Source organism: Oncorhynchus gorbuscha, linkage group LG22 (assembly GCF_021184085.1).
Source record: "Oncorhynchus gorbuscha isolate QuinsamMale2020 ecotype Even-year linkage group LG22, OgorEven_v1.0, whole genome shotgun sequence".
Taxonomy (NCBI): Eukaryota; Metazoa; Chordata; class Actinopteri; order Salmoniformes; family Salmonidae; genus Oncorhynchus; species Oncorhynchus gorbuscha.
This window is the reverse complement of record NC_060194.1, coordinates 38,374,726-38,381,210: the sequence shown is the minus strand read 5'-3', so window position 1 is coordinate 38,381,210 and position 6,485 is coordinate 38,374,726. Positions and strand designations below refer to the sequence as shown.

The window sequence follows — 6,485 nt, the reverse complement described above, 5'->3', positions numbered from 1 at the left end:
AATATGTCACCACTGGGGTTTGGCCAATATACCATACGTGCCTTATTGCTTAACTATAGCATTTTGTGCACTTAGGCTATATAATATTTTAGGTGGTTTATGAAATGCCACCAACAGACCAGTTTTCATATTCGCACTCTTGAGCTTGATGACACACTGACAGCCATAGAGATGACCTCAGGGAATACACTGCAGCTTTGTACCCACAACAGGTGCAAAATGGAGGGAAGGTCAGAACACACAAAGATTTTCATGGCATAGATAACATCAACAGTCAACATCATGTTGACTCACTGAACCAGTGGCCATCCAAGAAGGGAAAGACAGTCAGATGATCAAACAATGACTCACGTCACATGATAGGGAATTAGGACGATGACACACGGTGACACCAAGTGGTAAAACCTTCAGATGGTAGCAGATAGAAGGAGTCCCTGGTTACCTGCTAGGTCATGCATCAGGTCCTTGATCAGGTGACCCACTATGGCGTAGGTAGCGACTACCACCAACACCGCTCCTATAAGTATGTAAACAACATGGCGAGGCAGCTCGATGGCGTCGCGAGAAGGCGGGACGTAGTTTATGAAATACTCTTTCTCGTCCTCCTCCTGTCCAATCATGGAAGCCTGGAGGAGCTGGCGGGGTTCAAAGTTCAGCTGTGTGAGGTTCCAGGCCACTGCTACCAGTCCTGGGATGTTTTGTGCATGGGTCGGGGGCAGCTGATAGCCCATGGTTTGATTGGTGAAGTACGCTATTGGTATAGTGAGATGCGGTGGGGTACACAGTAAATGGATGATGCGCAGACTGCAGACGTTATGTACAAAGCAGATCTGTCTGTATCGCCTTGATGAGTCTGTATAGTCTTTGAGGAGGTACAGTACTTGGTTTCTATGAGGTTTCTATGAGTAGATCCACTCTGTGTACCATTGTACTCTGGATGTTTTCAGGGTTAAAGAAGTGTATCAGACGAGTGAGAGAAATAAAGAAATTGTGGTTAAATGTGGTTACTCTACTTTTCATGGAAGAAAATATAATTGTATTTCAATTGATGGGGTGAGGCTCTGGATAGAGGCCTAATGGGTTGGAAAATGAAAGAACGAGAACATAGTAGTTCATTTCAAAAGAATGTGCTGTATTTCAGAAGAAACATACAGTATATATCAACCAAAATTCCTTCTGTGGCTTAATGAATGAGACTAACAGTGTGGGGCAAGAGAAGGCAATTTGATGTCACTTTGTATGAGTTTTGACTGATTGTTATCAATTATTTTAGTTTTTTGGTGTGTGAGCGAATGTTTGCTGTTTTGGGTCCCAGATCTGTTCTGTGCTGTCTTTACAACTCATACAGTCATTATAATGTCTAGTCTGGGTCCCAGATCTGTTCTGTGCTGTCTTTAAAACTCATACAGTCATTATAATGTCTAGTCTGGGTCCCAGATCTGTTCTGTGCTGTCTTTACAACTCATACAGTCATTATAATGTCTAGTCTGGGTCCCAGATCTGTTCTGTGCTGTCTTTACAACTCATACAGTCATTATAATGTCTAGTCTGGGTCCCAGATCTGTTCTGTGCTGTCTTGACAACTCCTACTGTCATTACAATGCCTAGCCTGTGTCCCAGATCTGTTCTGTGCTGTCTTTACAACTCATACAGTCATTATAATGTCTAGTCTGGGTCCCAGATCTGTTCTGTGCTGTCTTTAAAACTCATACAGTCATTATAATGCCTAGTCTGGGTCCCAGATCTGTTCTGTGCTGTCTTGACAACTCCTACTGTCATTATAATGCCTAGCCTGTGTCCCAGATCTATTCTGGGCTGTCTTGACAACTCCTACTGTCATTATAATGGTAATAATTATCATGCACAGTTGACAAGACAGCACAAACTGATCTGGAAGTCAGGCTAAAGTTGGCTTACTTCGGGTCATGGTCTTTTTGAGGAGGATCCTTGGTTTAATAATCTGTCATAACCTTGTAAAGCAGTTGAGTAAATGTAGGGCAGGCAGAGTGCTAATAGGATTGAACAGGAATCTGTCATCATGTCCAGAGATATCAGCCCTCCATCTGGGAGGATTAGTGATATGACAGAGGAGATGTACAGTAATGTACCAAAGAGGCTTATGGTCCCTACTGATCCTGATCCTACACACCACACCATACCTTAACTTATTTCCACCACGGACTAGGTTATATTGAGTGTCAAACCTGAACCTCTACATTTTATACTGCATTTTTTTTGTATTTCTTATCAAATGTGAGGTAGAGCAAGGGAAAGACTGAGAAATAAGACCATCAGGAACTGGTTATATGGTGACCAGAAAGTCAACTTTCCAGAAGAGAGCAGTGAAGGATTTGAAGACAGATGTATTCTGACAATAATAAAGGGCCATTGAATACAGGGAAGTTATCATTAAGGGTTAGGTGATTTCCTGGATAGTCACAAGGAAGTTATCGTTAAGGGTTAGGTGATTTCCTGGAAAGTTACAAGGAAGTTATCATTAAGGGTTAGGTGATTTCCTGGAAAGTCACAAGGAAGTTATCATTAAGGGTTAGGTGATTTCCTGGAAAGTTACAAGGAAGTTATCATTAAGGGTTAGGTGATTTCCTGGAAAGTTACAAGGAAGTTATCATTAAGGGTTAGGTGATTTCCTGGAAAGTTACAAGGAAGTTATCATTAAGGGTTAGGTGATTTCCTGGAAAGTTACAAGGAAGTTATCATTAAGGGTTAGGTGATTTCCTGGAAAGTTACAAGGAAGTTATCATTAAGGGTTAGGTGATTTCCTGGAAAGTTACAAGGAAGTTATCATTAAGGGTTAGGTGATTTCCTGGAAATGTTTAATAAATGGAAAACAAGATCCTGAGTGACTATAATTTAATTTCCCTTTTGAATCAGGGATGTGCCGTTCTTACCTTACAAACTTGACGTGTAGCTTCCCCTCAGCTATGTTGTCGCTGAGAGAAAGTCTAGAAAGTTCTCTGTAATCCTGGATGGAAACACTGTTAGGGCCACATCACAACAAACCATGCTGACTTCTCTATTTGCATGTTTCTCTACTCATGGCATCTACTCATGTCAACATGAATGCTACGTTTCAGGTCAGAGTTTCTGAAGTGGCTCCTATCGGTACGTCGGTCTAGCAGGCAGGGTTAAGATTAGAGTTCTTTCCATTGTCAGAACTGAGGGACCTCATCTTCCTTTTGTCTCATGACTCTAGATAGTATCCAGGCCCACCATATGATGGTGATAAGGATGTTGAGGGTGACCTGAATGGCCATGAAGGGACCGATCATCACCATGGTGGCAGAGGAAGGGTGGCCGTAGTGGGATGGAAGGAACTCTCAGGAGAGAGAAATGAAGAGGTGGAGCAAAGAGATGAAATGATGAGATCAATGCCAGCAAAAGGTGGAATTCTTGAAAGAGAGGGGATGGAGAAATGATGAAATGATCCAGATGTTTTCTCTAGTCGGTCCACTCTGTTTCACCCCCTACGGCTGCCCTGCCGGTAACACTTTCCTCCACCAGGAAATGTACTGTAGTGCCAACAAGAATGATATGGTTTCAGAATTCCAGAGTTTTTCTTGTTGTTGAAGTGTGCTGTTTGTTTTTTCAGACTGGAGAAACATCATTTTTGTTTTTTGTCAACCTTGAGAAGTACAGACAGCATCCATATCCACTCTATGATGGTGGTGATGAGGTCGCAGACCACCTCACAAGCAATGAAGGGGTGAATGGTGGCGCCATGGTGGCGGTGGGTGACGGTGGGTGACGGTGGGTGGCGGAGAGAGAAGTGAAGAGGTGAAAGAAAAACGGATGACGTGATGGTAGTCTTGGAAAAGAGGGGTGAAAAAAGGATGAAAATAGAAGGAGGAGGAAATGGTCTTTTCTCCTCCTGAGACACAAACGCCTACTCAGTGACGAGCCGCTAGTCAGTCTACTCAGTTTTCACCGCCCATGGCTGCCCTGCTATAATCCTTGACAGGATTTGGTGATTAATTGGACCAATCCACACAAACCACCCCCTAACAACGGTTTCATGTTGTATTCAAAATACAGAATACAGAATACAGAGAGAAAAGGAGAAGTAGCAACGAGTCAGATTAGTTGTCTTTCCCTGAACTTAACATCAGCTCTCCTAACAAATTCACGCCATTCTTACCTTGTAGCATGCAGAATTGCTCTGTAAATCAAAGCAAGCATGGAATCCTGGAAGCAACCATGAAGACAGACACAGAGAGTACACTATTAGGAAAATGTTTTTTCTACTCAGTGGAGTTGGGACGAGAGCTTAAGAAGGTAGGGCTATGTTTCTTTGTCATTCTGGAGAGACATCTTCATCTTCAACCCTGAGGATCCTAGACAAGAGCCAAGTCCACTCTATGATGGTGATTAAGAGGTTGAAGGAGACAATGAAAATCATGAGGGGATGAAGCCCCATGATGGTGGAGGGTAGTTGTGGGGTGGGGCAGTTGCCAGGGGAGAGGGATGAGGGTGGAAAGGGTTGAGGTTTGGGAGTTTGGAACAAAGAAGAAAGGGGTAACTATCAGGAGAAAGAGAGGGATGAGGGATGCTAACCACGTGTATGTGACCAATCAAATTTGAGTTGAGTAGAGGTTGAGGTGAAGTTAAGACGGATGAAAATAGGATGGAGAAATTATGTTAGGCTGAAGTGGTCTGGATCTTTTCTGAGACACCCAGTCCTCTTCAGGTACTAAAGTAATGTACTTTACCCCCTCCTGGAATCCTTGACAGGATTTGATACTGCAACTAAGCCAATAAACAGAAGCCACACAGAAACGCAAGCGGAGTGCTATTAGCTTGTGAAAATGATACGCAACACCTGTCTGGGACAGGCATTAGAGCTGTAGATTTAAATGATACGTGATAATCTGCGGTTTAAGCCGATGAGAACAACAATTCAACCCCTGTGTGACCTTATAATGACGTAATCTGACCAATGTGTTAATGATGTAAACCCATGAGAGAAATGTTAGATAATAGAAAATAAAGGAACAATCTTCAGGCTACTTGAAATGAGAGATGAACATACTGGAGATATAATCTACTGTACCTGTTTTAGAATGATTCCAGATTGATCCAGATGACCCGATTCTCTACGGATGTGGAACAACTGGAAAACGGCAGAAAGAGAAAAAAAAAACAGGATTCCCAATGGAATTCTGGAAAAACAAAAAACACAATGTAAAATGTGTAAAGCGACACAAGCTGCCTATAGGCCTAGTAAGCTGTCGGTGGTTGTCATAGTAAATTCACAGGTAGGTAGTGGGTTCCATGGCGGCGCAGGCTCAAGCGGGGGTGACCTCACTAAGCTTCTTGGGCTTGTCTTCTTCTTGAGACATCATGTCAAAGAAGGTCCCTCCCAGGAGAAAGGTCCAGTAGATGATGGTCAAGGAGGTGTTGAAGGTCACGATGCCTATCATGATGGGGTGCAACATGGTGCCACAGTGTCTGGGTGCTCTGCCCTTAGATATAGGAGTGTATGTGTGGTTAGCGTGTGCAGCAAGAGAGTGTGTGTGTGTTTGTCTTTTCCTCGATCTGACTGAACTCTCTCTCTCTCTCTCTCTCTCTCTCTCTCTCTCTCTCTCTCTCTCTCTCTCTCTCTCTCTCTGGCCCTTGCCCTCTATCTGTTTATCTCTTGGTCTGCTCTGACCCCTTTCTCTCTCTACGCCTCTTTCTCTCTCCCTCCTCCTCCCTTTGCATTTACCATGATCATAATTCTCTGATGCTGCGGTATGTAATCCTCTATTACCACATCTTTCCATGGAGACGGAGGGGAGATAACCGGCTTTAGCGTATATCACGTCTGTAGCTGAGACCCACAATTAATGGGTTCCTTTTGGGTCACGAGCATTGGCTTAAGACTGGGTCCTGGCAAGACATTGATTTTGTTTAATCAGTTTGGGAGAAGATTGTTTTTTTACTTGGTTTAATGTTGAAGAGGACATCTCAACAGGGGTTTGATGAACCAAGTCCCATACACAACTCTGTCTGAATGTGTCATCTTTGTCTGTTTGTTCTCATAAACTGGATAGTTTGAGCCCTGAATGCTGATTGGCTGACAGCCATGGAAATGATTTATTACAATTTGTGCATTCATTTATACCACGGTTTGACAAAACATTTATTTTAACTGCTCTAATTACATTGGTAACCAGTTTATAATAGCAATAACGCACCTCAGGGATTTGTGAAATATGGTCAATATACCAAGGCTAAGGGCTGTGTCCAGCCATTCTGCGTTGCGTCGTGCCTAAGAACAGCCCTTAGCAGTGATATATTGTCATGACAGGAAATCTTGCTTTTCATTGGCACAGAGGGTTCTCTGTGATGAGACACAGATACACTGTGAGAGAGACAAATTATGATGTTGGAAATGTGTCCTATAGTAGGCTATCTGTCCATAATAATAATAATAATAATAATAATAATGATGATGATGATGATGATGATGATGATAATAATAATGA

The 6,485-nt window shown here is 42.8% G+C and overlaps 1 long non-coding RNA gene across 1 annotated transcript in view; it reads right to left on the bottom strand.

Moving 5' to 3' along the window:
* Positions 1-5,668, bottom strand: part of LOC124009821 — a 7,402-nt gene extending 1,734 nt beyond the window's left edge. The window contains exon 1 of the long non-coding RNA XR_006834324.1: positions 5,069-5,668. This is a non-coding gene — a long non-coding RNA (uncharacterized LOC124009821). The remainder of the gene's footprint in view (positions 1-5,068) is intronic.
* Positions 5,669-6,485: the final 817 nt, after the last annotated feature.